At 30.0% G+C, this 14,854-nt stretch overlaps 1 protein-coding gene and 1 long non-coding RNA gene across 5 annotated transcripts in view; both read left to right on the top strand.

Annotated features, from left to right (window-relative positions):
- The window catches only part of LOC130664536 (ATP-sensitive inward rectifier potassium channel 12-like), a 312,330-nt gene that overhangs the window by 148,928 nt on the left and 148,548 nt on the right, over positions 1-14,854 (top strand). The gene's annotated exons all lie outside the window — the stretch shown is intronic.
- LOC130664537 (uncharacterized) lies at positions 265-2,685 on the top strand. Its single transcript, XR_008989423.1, has 5 exons — positions 265-881; positions 1,238-1,415; positions 1,485-1,692; positions 1,765-1,971; positions 2,266-2,685. It is a non-coding gene; the product is annotated as an uncharacterized LOC130664537 (long non-coding RNA).

The raw sequence follows: 14,854 nt of genomic DNA, 5'->3' as shown, positions 1-14,854 counted from the left end.
TTCTGTGCGATCATTGGTACCTGAAATATCGATGATCAAAGCCAAAAGGATCATTTTCTGTTTGAAGGCTGATATCTCTGCGACAAATCGTCCTACGAGGTTAAAAAAAAAACCAAATTGAAGCTGAATAAATTTGCTAAACGAACTATGCATTCGTTTAGTTGAAAGAATTTTTTCGCGGTCCGTGGGCTCTTCGGAAAAAAAAAAAAATTTAGAAATTTTTTGTCTCGCGGTATTTCTCATGTTTGCGTAATAACCGGAGCTTTTAAAAAATTTTGAAAAAAATGCACCAAAACAAGAGATTTCAAGCTGTAAAATGATTTTTTTAAAATCTCGATACGATCGTTTTTCACCAAGTTACAGCCTTCCAAAAATCACTAAAAAATTTATAAAATTTTTCTGCTCCTTTAATTTTTTGCATTAGTGTATATTTATATTTGTATGAGTGCGGGAAATGCATCCGTCTTTGATGAACGCCAAAATCCAAGAGGACGTCTCTCGAGAATCGCCGAGCCTCATACCCCTTACTCGCAGGTTGGCCATCGTCTACAAAAACAAAACTGCCCCAAAACTCGACAGCAGTGACCCCAGCGATAAGTGGACTGCTTGTTTATCGGCCGTTGTTGTAGGAGGAGGTCGCTCTCGTTTTGGGGCGAGTCGAATTTAAATTTGAATAAAAATACATAAATTTTACCCCGTTACAATACCTATTTATAAGTCATGTCAGATACTGAAAATAAAAAAGTTGACGAAATAAGTGATCTAAATGAGGGACTACTTAATGACGATGATAAATCTAATGATGAAGAATCTCAGAGAGAAGAAATTGAGCTATCATCATCAGATTTCATGAAGAGTATTAACGCCTTTTCATCAACAGTGTAAGTAAATAATTTGTTTATATAAATAATGTGATAGGAGGCTAATGAGACATTTAATGAATGTAGTAATATGATGCTGAAAATAGTAGACAACTGACAAATTTATTGTGTTATAATTATCAAGTCACTTGTCATGGCAAATATACACAAGCAAACTTTTAGATTTTCAACATCAATTTTTAGAAGTGTTTTACTGTCAGCGTAAACTTTTTTTTATTTATTTGAACAGAATTTTTTTTTAAATCTATGCTATTTTCAACATCGTAATAATCATAGTTCAAAAGTTTAGCTCTTAAATAAATATTATGAATGGAACATAACAAAAAAATTTTAATTAATTTATTTAAATATTTAAGTGAAATAGTTGGTAAAATCGAAGAAATTTTTGCCACAAAGAAAATAACTTTTCCGGATGGACGTGAAGACTCGTACGTATTTCAGTTTGTTATTTCTAATGCTGAAGACGAAATGCTCCAAATCATTGCTTGGAACGATGAAATCAATCACATTGTTGATGATATTACTATTGACTCGGTAGGAATGATTTTCCTTATTTTTTATTTTCAATTTATGATTAATGCTAAAATCATTTTTAAAAAGTAGGTCATTCACATTGATGGTGCATTTTCAAAATTTATTAATAAAGATAGTGCGTATAATTTTGGAACGCTACCAGTAGAATTAATCATACAATCGAACACTAAAGTATGTATTTTGAGAAAAATTACATCTAGACTTGGATCGAAACAAGCATAAGAAATAACATTAATAAATATTGAAGAATGTGAAGATCATCTCAAAAAAAAAATCCGTGAGTTAGTTTAAATTTTATTTGAAAAAAACAGTAAGCGATTGTAAATTGACAAATTTGAACAATTTCTAGGCTTGCAAGTCTACATTAAAACTAATTTTGACATTATAAAGAAAAAAGGAATAAATATGAGTGCTAATGATACGTGCTGTGGTTCATTAGTGAATAAAAATAAATTTTAAATTGAAGTGAAAATTATTAAGTTTAATGACAAATTTCGTTGCCCATTCAACAAAGGTGACCATGTAGAACTAATTGGCATGATGAAAAATCTGAAACGTAAGTGTTCAAATTATTATCAAGTAATTTTTTAAAGATTACTTCTGTAACATATTTAAGAACTTGTATTTTTTACTTGACTGAAATATTGTTATTGTTATTGTAATTATTACTACAAGATTAATAGTAAATTTGAAATGTGTATAAATCTATACGTGACAATTGTTAGCATTATAAAAATGTTTATTTATTTATTTTTTTTTGATATTGGTAACCATTATTTAAATTTTTCTCATATCAACTATCATATTAAGAAAAATTTTTCTTATGTTATACATTTTTTTTTTATTACAGAAAATATAGTAATGTATATTAATTCAATTGAAAACATAAAAAAAATTGATAATGATAAGATGACACTGACTCAACTTCTACAAGCCAACAAAGAAATTGAAATTAATCATAAGAAGAGAAACACAGAGGAAAATCATTACTTGAATAACAAGAAATCTCGTAATTAATGATTAAAGAAAAAAAATATTTGAAAAAATGAATTTTATATATAATATAAATTAATAGCCTTATTTAATTTATTTCTATTTACTTGTAATTCGGTTAAAATGTTAAAAATAAATTGCATTGAATAGTATCTAGTGTCTAGTGTCTAGTGTCGTTTTGAATATTTTCTTTTTAAATCATGAAAAATCATCATAGTCTTTAAGACTATCAGTGAATTATTGCACACACTGATAGCTGCAGTAAGCAAACGAATGAAACAGCACTAATCGTAATAATAGAAAATTTGTTTGTATTATAGTTTAACAATTTCATTCTTAACGATAAATAATTATGTAGATCTACAGAAAGGTTTAAGTCTGATTTGAGGCCCTTTTTATATTATTAAATTTAATTCGTTAAAGTTTATCTATAGAAAAATATGACCTTCGTAATTAATTTATTTCTGTAATTATATGTATTATCATGATATTCAAAGTATATTTCGGGAAAAAAATCTGGAAATCGATTGATCCTGCGGGCAGCTCAGAAGCTTCTCTTTGTTTTCTAGTTTAAGGAGATCGGAAAGACTGTTGGCAATTCATATTTGATTACTCCAAGCTCAACATCACCTCTTAATACATTCGTTTTTTTGTATATATTTCATTGAACTTTAAAAATGCAAGGAATCAAAAATAGTTCATTAAAAAACTAGTAATAAATTAAACGACACGTGAACATTTTTTTTTGATAAATTTTTAAAGGAGTCCTTTATATCCCGGTTTTCCCTATGTGTATTTGTGATCGCATATGACCCATGCACAGTCATATACATTTTTTTTTTCCGAAGAATCAATACTTTTGAATAATTGAATTCATTATTTTTTTATTTTTATTTAATTTGTTATGAATTACTGATAAAAAAAAATCTGACGGTAATATGAACCACGGTATAAAAACACATAGTATTTACATGAAACATAAAAATATAAAATAATTCAATTAATATAAACAGAAAGTTTATTAGATTATAAAATAATTAGATAATTAATACATAATTAAATAATAATAAAACATTTTTCACATAATTAAGAGCTTGTATGGTATGATTTTCAATAATATTACATAATTTTAAGGGAGCGGACGGCAGCTGAATTTCAGTGATGGAAGACGTTGCTTACACAAATTTTCAACTTCTAAAACCTGTTATATATTTAAATGAAATATTCATAACGAAATCCGTAAAAAGTACTAAAATCGAATTTAAAATTATAAATAATAATATGCGATAATAAGTTCAATGTCGGCACTTTGTTAATATATAATGATGTTAATAATTAAAAAACATTTCAATATGTAATTGCTTTTTTAAATATTCTATTAATTTTTACAAAAATCATGAAATGATCACAATCAAAGAAAAAATTAATGAAATAAGCAATATACGACTGTCAAAAATAATTCAAATAACTTTAAATTATTAACTAAAAATAATATTTTAATGGAAAAGGTTTCAATATTGTTTTCTTTCTTTCTCTGTATCTCTCTTTTTTTTTCTCTTTCAAAATTGATAAATTTAAAATCTCAGATATTAGTTTTTTGCAATCAAGATCAACATTTTGTAATCGGTAGAAAAAAAAATTATTTCAGTTACTCTCAGTAATCTCATAATCATAATCAGGTAGTCAAAGATTGATTTTCAATAAATAAATATAGATATACATAGTTATTAAAAAAATATATAATTTGTAGAATCAATGCTCTTGATAGTTTCAAGATCTAAATAAAGATAAAATTCTTCATGATTTTCAATTGGTGTAAATCGTACTGAAGATGATTCCTATTGTGTATAAATATTGATCGGACGTTGTAATATCAATGATTGTAGTAAAATATTTCCTATTTCTGCAAATGCTCCATATTTAAGTACATTCTTTATAAATAAAGTATTTGATACTCCCATCAGTAAATTTGTGATGAATTCTTCATTTACAATAATGTGAGCTGCCTCTAAAGCTCTTAAAGTAGGCGTTAATTTTTCTTCACCACTTAGTAATAGAGAAATACCATGATAAAAACAATTACCGTCTGGTGTTGTTTTAATTGCTGTAAAATATTTTTGAAGTAAGCATGGAATCTGTGCATTATAATAATGTTTCTTGAATTTTGTTTGATAAGTTTTCTGCTTAATGAAAGTACACAACTTTTTTATTACGTCTATATCTTCTTTTTCAATTTTTTCCTTTTTTTCCAATTTTTTCTTTAGCTGAGTTCCTATTCGAATCGTTTCATCTAAAGTTAAATTATTAATACTACTCAAATGAGCCCCATTAAAATTTTGAATGTTATTATTTTTATGTGCACTCATTTCCAAATCAAGGTTATTACTACAACCAGCGCTACTATTATTTGAATTAATTTTGTTTGTTGAAATAAAAAAAATCGTTGTTATTTTTCACGACGTTAGTTGTATTGTCATTTATATTGGTGAAATTTTTGAAATTAATATCATTTATTAAATTAAGGCATGGTAAAGAATTATTATTTTTTCTTTTTTTATCATCGCTATGTAGTGTTGCTTTGTTAAATCTAAATAAAGATTAATTTTTTCATAATTCTCAATTAGAGCGATTCGCATACAAGATGAACAGTCTTGAGTGTAAATATTGATTGGGCGTTGCAGTATTAGCAAAAGCATTATAACATTTCCTGTTTCTGCGTATGTTCCATTTTTAAGTACATTTTCGATGGACATTTTATCTGACATTCCAACGGGTAAATTTTTTACAAATTCTTCATTTAGAATTACATGAACTGCTTCTAATACTCTTAAGCAAGTCATTAAACTTTCTTTTCCGGATAATAAAATTGATAAAGCATAATAAAAACAATTTCCATCACTAGTTGTTTTAATTGGTTTAAAGTACTTTTGCAAAAAAAGTGGAATTTCTGTGTTATTATTATGATTTTCATGACGTTGAGAATCATAACCTCCTTTATGAATAAAATCATATAATTTTTTTATAATGTTAATGTCCTTCTGATGAATTATCTTTGTTTTTAATAATTTTTTCTTCAACCATTTTGCTTCTTCAAGTGCTTCTTGAAAAGTAAGGTCATTAATGCACTGCTCTATACTTTTATCAATATCATTCGAATGTAATTCATGATTAGGAACACATACAAGTTGTTTATGATGCCCGAATATTGTTTCAGTAACTCCGCAACTTAATTCGAAATTAAAAAAAATTATGTTAATTGATGTATTTGCATTTGTTGTATATTGATTGCTTTTTAAAGCTAAATTCAAATTTCTTGATTTCAACAGCTTAAAAAATGAATAATAATTTTGATGGTTCAGATTTATATTGAAATCTCCCAAAAAAATTATTTTTTTACTTTTTTTATCATTTCTATAATTTTTGTCATGACTGATGTATATTGAGTAGATGGAGGTTTATATCCTGTACACATTGTCATATCATAATATAAACCAGTTAAGAGACAGCATGCTTGTGATTTTGTCTCGTCACTATAATCAGAAAAAATTTTTTAATTTTTATCTATTCTGCAATACACAACTAATCCATATGCACGTCTGCTAAATTTTTGTGATACGTTGACACGATTTATAATTGAATAGTTTCGTATTTCAATATTATCTTCTTGGTTTACCCAAGTTTCAGCAGCGATAAAAATACTAGGTTTGTATAAATTAATGAAATTATTCAAATCAAGCCAATGAGATTTTTCCTCAAGACTTTGGATGTTTTGATAAACAATAGTATCTTTATTTTGATCATCAATAAAAAAACATGACAAAGATAGTTTAAAATTTAAAATACGTTTTATTTCTATCTTTATTTTATCATATGGATTTGATGATAATGGAATTGATAAGTCTCCAACTATAAATAGTCCTGCTAACTTAGTACATTGACTAAAAGCAACATATAGTTTATTTTTTCTCATTCGTTTCGTTAAATATACAGCTCTTGAATCATATGTTCCACCTTGGCTTTTATATATTGTCATCGCTTCTGCTGGTACTAAAGGAAATTGATTACGAATCACTGTGACAACACTTTTTGTTGGCCGAATATTTTTAGTGATTCTTTCTATTGCTGTCCAATTGTCTTGTTTATCTTTAAAAATTTCTTTCCTTCTTTTTTTACCAATGCTTTCATCAACAAAATTTAACCAAACTCTATAAATATTATTTTGAGAATCAAACTCATATCCTCTTAATATTTCAACAGCGCCATTGACAAGGCCATCTTCAACATCTATATTGATAGCTAACATGTACTTAATACCAATACTAAGCGATAAAGTATATGGCAAACCTCGTGAATCCTTAGTTTGAAGAGTTTTAGATACATTTAGTAATAGTCGTTTCATTTTTTCACTTGATTGGCCTGTTCTTTTATCACAAACACATACAGTTTGTTTCATTCGATCTCTGTTAATTATATTAGTATTATATGCATCAACTTCTGCATTAGTGCGAAATAAACGAATTGCTTTTTTTAGTATTTCATCTTCATTTTTTATTATCCTCGATTTAAAAAGATTTAATTCGTCATTTGACAATTTACCCTTGGCTAAATTATTGAGAGCCTCAGCAAATTTCACATCATCTTTTTGTCGCATTATTTCTGTCAATTGAAAACTTGTAAACAGATTCCACAGTGGATTTCCTCTAATATCTCCGTAAAGATCTCTTGCATGAGATTGAAATATATATCTATCACCTACCGGAGATAATTGATTAAAATCACCAAATTCAATAAGTGATATTTTTCCAAAAGATTTCGAAGTTTAAAAAATTTGTTTCAGTCGACAATCAATTTGGTTGGGCGCGTTTTGGTCCCCGGACAAATCATCCCCCGGACAGGTCATCCCCTGATGGTTGACCCTGGGGACTTCTATTCAAAACGGTTTTGAAATGAGTTTGTATGGTGATGTGGCACATAAACAATAGAAAAGTCAGCCGTGTACACATAGATGGCGTTTAATTACATACGTGTAGCCGGTTACTTACCATCTTGTAATAGATTAAATAAAAATTAAAATATTTAATAATTAATTTTATTTAAAACCGTACGATGGACGGTGGCGTTATAGGTCCAACCCATTTATAAATTTTTTTGGTAACTTCAGTGTTAGGTATGAGGCAGGATGTGTTGGAGGTGCCTCACTGACGATTCCACCAACACATCTGGGATGAAACCTAATATTGTTCGGTGTCTATTAAACTTTAAGTTTGATAAAGATTATAAGTTTGGTGATTTAACGCTGCAAATTACACAAATTACACATTTTAATTCGCGATATCTACAAATTATCGACCAGTTTTCAGGTAGATATTTAAGTGTACACGTGTCAGTTTAACATCAAAATGGCGGTTTATGTGACATCATCTTTGTATATACTCACAACATCAATTCTTGTTTGGAATTGTTACTCTGAACAAGATTACGACTAAAATAACCGAGTGGGAGTTCTTGGGGATATTTTGTCGGGGATGAGTTGTCGGGGATGTATTGTCTGGGGATCAAAACGCGCTCAACCAAAAATTTGTTTCAGTCGACAATCAATTTGTTGTATCATTTTTGAGCCAACCATACTGATTTCGTCAATAATAATAAGACTGAGGTCTTTCAATTTTGTGAATAAAGTATTTCTTGTACTACTACTTAACGGAGTGAGTTCAACAGAACATTGATTTAAAGATAATATAAAAGTAGCATGTAAGGTTGTTCCTCTTATTCCAAATGCAGCTTTACCTGTTGGAGCGCACAATAAAATTTTTGTTGATTCAAGATTATTAGATTCATAATTAAGATAACGAAGGATTGTCTGATGAATTGTTTCAATTAATCGAGATTTCCCAACACCAGCTCCACCAATGACACAATGATAAAATGGAAAAGACTTTATTTTAAAACGATGTAATGTATGTAGTAAAAATTTTCTTTGTTTGTCGTTAAGAGTGGAAACTAGATTAATATAATTTTCATATATAATTAATAAATAATATAAATCTCTATTTTTATCAGAAATTTTATTTTTTGTATCACTATCATTCATGTCTACAGCAATATCTCCATTGTGAGAAGAATCACAAAATACTTCTAAATGATTTGGCGTATATACTTCACTATCACCCTCATTTTCTATTTCATGCATTTGAGTTCGTACTTCTTCTAGTATATTTTCAATGTCTTCATTAAAAACAAATACTGATCGATTTTCTTTAATTAAATCATGATTATTCAGAAATAATTCTTTAGCTGTGGCAATCATTACATTCTCATCTCGCCAAGGTATAAATAACATAACATTTTCATGCATAAATTCCTCATGATTTGTTTGTTCTCGAAAATTAATAAACCTGATTATTTTAGATTTTGCTCGGCGTTGAATGTAACCTGAATCATCATTAAGCTTCAAAGTATGAATTTTATTGTTGAATTCATCATCATAATCATCATTTTCATCACTTTCACAATTTTTTTTGAATTATTATGTTGCTTAGTAGAAAAATTATACCAAGTTACCAACGATGCTAGACAAATATTTTCCAGTTCATTTCGACGATGTACGTAATGATCAATAGTGCTTTTAACGTAAATATCTTGAGAGTCTTAAGGTAAATCTTCGAGATCTTTTTTAGATTTTACTACATTAATTCTATTATCTGGACGATTTGTATTAATAAATACGGATTGTCTTGAACAAATTGATAGTGGAAGAGATAAAATGTAATACACAGCTTTTTGAATACTAAACTCACTTGCATTTAAAAATTCGCTTGCAACTATCCTCAATAGTTCTTTCATTGTATAATTACCTTTTTTTACTTTATTTACGATATTATACATAAGTCGCGAAAGACCAGAAACCGATTTATTTAAATAATTTAAAGCATAACTTGCACAAGAATACACATCTAAAATGAACTGAATATCCATATTAGCTGAGTGTAATTTTAATATTTCAGAATTGTAAGGATTGACCATACATTCATCCGGATTCCTCCGAAGCATTACAGTTGGTCGATTCAGACCACTATGAATAATTTTTACATACATGTCATATGTTAATTCAAATGTCTTCAGCATTTCTTCAATAGTAACCATAGTTTTATTTTTATAATTCTCTTCTAAAAATTTTTGTATTTTTTCGCGCTGTTCATGTAATATATTTTTTTCTTTCTTATCGATATCTTGTAATGGCAATAAAATAGATGTTTTATGCATTGGAAAAAATGGTATATCAAAACGACATTTTCTTTTATTCGCTCCTATCTTACATTTAAATGTGTGTTTATGTGTTTGCAATTTTATAAGTTTATCTGAAATATGTTTATTAGAACATGATATAAATTTATCGATAAAACTTATCACTGCAGAGTTATCATTGTTTTCATCATCATATGTTGGTGCATCTTTCAGCCAAATTGAACAATGAACATGTAGAGAACCTCTCTGTTGAAACTCAACCCTGATGTAATAATCGACTATATTATTTTGTCTAAAAATACTATTTTATTCTCTTATAACTTTAAGTAATTGTCTGAACCGGTAATCAAAATATCGAGCTACTGTAACTGGATCACTGCTTATTAATCTTGCTTTTTCTTTATAATCTAAACTTTCTGCTTCTTCAATAGTAATATCTTTTCCATCGACTACTTTCTTTAAAATAACAATTAATTCAGGCCAATGACACTCAGCTGCTGATAATGTGAAGAAAATAGTCGGTGGACCACGTTGTCGAATTAATGCAAATACATTTTTCTTTTTTTCTTCCCAATACGCCGATGAACCATGGTCATGTTGTAGTACTCTAAATAAATCATCATTATTTTCCAAAATCTTAAGGTTGTCGATATTTAGCATATCTTTCACAGTTAATTTAGATTTGAGTTTATGTTTTCTTAAACAAAAATTGATACTTGAAGCGATTTTCGACGTTCTGAACTTTAGGGCAGAAAAAAATAATTTTGTTATATTGGCGCATCTCCTATCAGATCTCATTATTTCAGATTTAATCCAATTTTGATAAGATATTTTTTCAGGCTTACTTATTAACTTGCCTCCATAAATTTTAATAAAACTAAACGCTTCTGCATACTCGTGGAATATCTGTTACGTCCCAGCCTGTATGACAGATAACGTAAGCTTTTACTTCCTTAATTACTGACCTGAAACCTAACTAATTATATCGAATATCGATAATCTAGTAATTCCAATAATATTTGATTAATCATATCAAATAATATAAAATAATAATAGAATAATATTATTTAAGACATTTGAACGTTAAGGATATGAGTAATAGTTGATTACTTATTTTTCTATGTTTTATCAAATATAAATAAGCGCTGACGCCTCGAGTTAATCCTCGAGACGTGCAGCTGCACAAATATCTATTTTGTTTAAGATAGCTTTTGTTAATAGATAAGTGACTCATTTGTTAGTAACAAAAGTGGAGAGATCGTGAGAACTAAGTATTTTCAATAAATATTAGAATGGATCATTCGAGAACATGCGTTATCTCGAATGACCCCTCCATATGACTCGATACGCGGGTCTGATGCCCAAACGTATTGATAAGAGTTACTCTAGTTTTCTCAATCAAGTGAAGTCAGTCTGAAATATAGAATCATAGAGAGCAGTCAGGCTCAATATTAAAACCTCAACTTCGTTCTCACATTCTCGAAGCTATTGTTAAGAATAACATATAAATATAACCAGTTTATTTCAACCACTAAATGGTGGCTGTTCAATCCATACTTAATTATTATTTATAATTATATGAAAGTTTCCATCACGTCCAATTTAAATCGACCGCTCAACTACGCCAGCGCCAAAACATCAACCAGGACGTAACATGTCGATACAGATTTCTTTCCTTCTCCAGGAGTAAATACAATAGCTTGAGTAACTAATAGAGTGGATTCGTCTTCAATATTTACAGGTTCTTCATCATCAGAACTACTATCATTAGATGAATCATCACTATGATCATTTAAATTATTATCCGCATTATTAATTTGAAATTGATTCACTTTTTCGAATTTATCCATATCTAACTTTATATTACAATGCAAATAAACTTCTGAGTTTTGTAAAATTTTAGCTGCTTTTTTTATTACTTTTGGCCGAACATTTTCAAATAAAACATTAGATTTAAAAAATTTTTTTCTTTCAAAACAAACAGGAATAACCATAGTTTTTGAAGGTGCTCGAGGGAGTATATTTACAGAGCTTTCAACATCTATTGGTACATTTACTGCACGTCCTTAAACTAAATACTGTCCATCGCAGATAGTTGCTCTAATCATCATGAATGGGATTCGAGGACATAAAAATCGTTCTTCAAGTTCAGTTAGCTTCATTATTTCATTGGGTACTTCAGGAAATATTAATTCTGAATTATACATTGACAAAATAGGGATTTTATTTTGCTTTATTGATTTCTGACAAGTTTCACATAAAAATCCAACAGTGAAATCATTTGTCATTTTGCAGGTTGATTTCAAAAAAGACAAATTACAATTTTTTAAATCATCTTTAACAAAAAATTTTACTGATGACTTAAACCATAAACGACAGCAAGAAGAACATTCATATGTTGGACCTTCTAATTTTGATAAATTAAATTTTTTAAATAGAATTTCACGATGATTCATTTCATGTTTTTCTTTGTTCGACAACTTACTACATTTTACACGATTAATGTGTAGTGTTCGTTGTTCCCTATTTTTTAATCGTTGATTCTGAGACATTGTTAATCTATTTCTATGTATTACTTTTTGGTTAAAATCGAGTAATCTATTTTTCTGACAGTTTTTATTATTTTGTCCTTTTGACATTCTTTGTACTTTTGATTATGCATAGTTTTTTTTTTCGTCGTCGAGCAATCTATTTTTTGACAAATTCCGTTCATTTCGTTATGTTCCGTTCTTTTTCGATCATCTCGTAATATTCGCTTTTGACAATTTTTATTTGTTTGAGAATGCATATTTTTTATTTTTCGATCAAGTAACCGATTGCTTTGAGATATTTTGAGTCTCAATTTATGTATTTCTCTCTGCCGTTCATCCATTAATCGTTTAATTTTGTGATTTTTGGAGTCTATTGTTACGTTCTGGCTTTCATTAAATTTAAATAAAAATTTTTAGAAATTTTTTTTCTGAAGTCTCGAATTATTCATTCGCCACAGTGGGCGAATAAACGGTTTGACACTTCTTAGAATCATAATTAAACAATAAATTAATAAATCGTTACTTTGTTGGCGATATTATTTTTATTCACCGCCAACAATGTAACGGAAATCTCTCGCGATAAGAGAGTCGCCGTGGCTCGCGGATAGTCTAAACAGATGACGATGTATGAGACCCGGGCCACGACGATTCTCTCATAGGAAACCTGAGATGCAACGTTAACATTTTTAAAAATGTATAATACCAAGGAGCGACAGAATCAAGTCAGTCGTTTACAAGGCAGTCGATCACAAGATCTAGTAAAGCCAAGAACTCTACACAAACCTGCTGGCTTGATCCTGTCACTCGGACTTGAAGCAAAATATATATCCGTATTTTATTCAAATACGCACTCCTGATTTAAACTTTGGGCGCCGCTACGGGCAGCCCAAAAATCACATACCTCGTATTGGGCGCCGCTACCGGCAGCCCAATACTCTCACCTGTTCCGGGCGCCGATACCGGCAGCCTGAACGCTTCCTTTCCGAATCCGAAATTCATGCTTCGAGGCCGATGACGCAGGAGGTCAGGATGTGCGGTACAGCTCGGTCGCGGGATTCGAGGTGTTATCGCGGACTTCACCAAAAGTCGTCCGAGAATTAAGTCGGAGGAAGTTTTTGTTGAGCTTTCGAGCTCATGTGTTGTTGAGCTTTCGAGCTCGTGTGTTGTTGAGCTTCCGAGCTCGTGTGTTGTTAAGCTTTCGAGCTCATGTGTTTTTGAGCCTTCGAGCTCTGGTAGCTGATCGACCAATTGGGATTACTTTTCTCTACGAAGGAACCGAGTCTTCAAAGCTCGTCTCGTTCGCACCAAGAGGACGTATCAAGGGATTATATGGGCCACTTATGGGGCCCATAATCCCCACCATGGTAAGTCAATAAACTTTTTTGCATAAAATAAAAGAAGGTCAACAGCTGACGCACCTGGGGTCTATCGAGACCCTAACGACGTAAACCTGGTAAAATTAAAAATATTCTGTCTGATTAATAGATAAGCCAGAATGTAACACTATTAAGATGTTTATTTCTTTTTATTTTGTCTAGCAATCTTTTACTTTGAGATACACTTATCCAAAAAATTAAAGGAACAAGAAAATTTTATAAATTTTTTAGTGATTTTTAGAAGGCTGTATTTTCATGAAAAATGATCGTATCGAAAAAAAAAAATCGGTCTGTCAGATGACCCTGCGGGCCAGCCCCAAAACTTCCCGCTGTTTTCGAGCTCGTTGAGCTCGAAAACATTATTGTGAATACATTTTCGAGCTCTTCGAGCTCGCAAATACTTTTGTATGCCATTGTTTTGTAAAAAACCATTTTTTAGCATTTCTTTCTCCCACGATATCTCGCGAACGAATTAACCGATTTTGATGGTTGAGGCGGCAATCGACGTGTTTTATCAAGTTCTAAAGCTGATCAAATTTTGAAATCGATTTATCGAGTCGTTTTTGAGAAATTTCGAAAAAACCGAAAAAAAAATTTTTTTTGAATTCTTTCGTCAACGGTTTCTCTTGAACGAATGAACCGATTTTGATGGTTGAGGTGGCATTCGACGCGGCTTATAGAGTTTTAGAGCTGATTAGATTTTGGAATAAATCCATCGAGCAAATTAAAAGTTATCCAAATAAAACATTTTCGAAAAAATTTTATTTTTGAAATATCTCTGAACGCACCCTACCGATTAAGTTCAAATTTTTACGGCTTCAAGACATTAACAAGCCGCGTCGAATGACACCTCAACGATCAAAATCGGTTCATCCGTTCAAGAGTTATGAATATTTACATACATACATACGTACGTACGTACGAACGTACGTACGTACGTACGTACACACATACATACACTCGGACATCATCGTAAAATTAGTCAGGATAGCTTCCTAGGACCTCGAAACGTCGACATCTGATGGTAATTCGATTTTCGTAAATCGGACCGAAACCAATAACTTCCCGAATTTTTGAAAATTTACAATTTTCTTAGCGGGAAGTTAAAAAAAAGCAAATTGAAGCTTGAAATCTCGGTTATTGTTTAGATGCGCGGCTCCACACATTTTTCAAAGTTCCAAGTGCTTACACCTTAAAGATCTATAAATGAACTTTTTCCACGTGTTCAGCTACACGGCGGATTAAATTTTCTGTATGTATTTATGTCTCTAACACTAGATATCTATCTGAGCCT

Source organism: Microplitis mediator, chromosome 3, assembly GCF_029852145.1.
Source record: "Microplitis mediator isolate UGA2020A chromosome 3, iyMicMedi2.1, whole genome shotgun sequence".
Classification (NCBI taxonomy): Eukaryota; Metazoa; Arthropoda; class Insecta; order Hymenoptera; family Braconidae; genus Microplitis; species Microplitis mediator.
The sequence above is the reverse complement of the archived record's forward strand: the minus strand, read 5'-3'. Positions and strand labels throughout refer to the sequence as shown.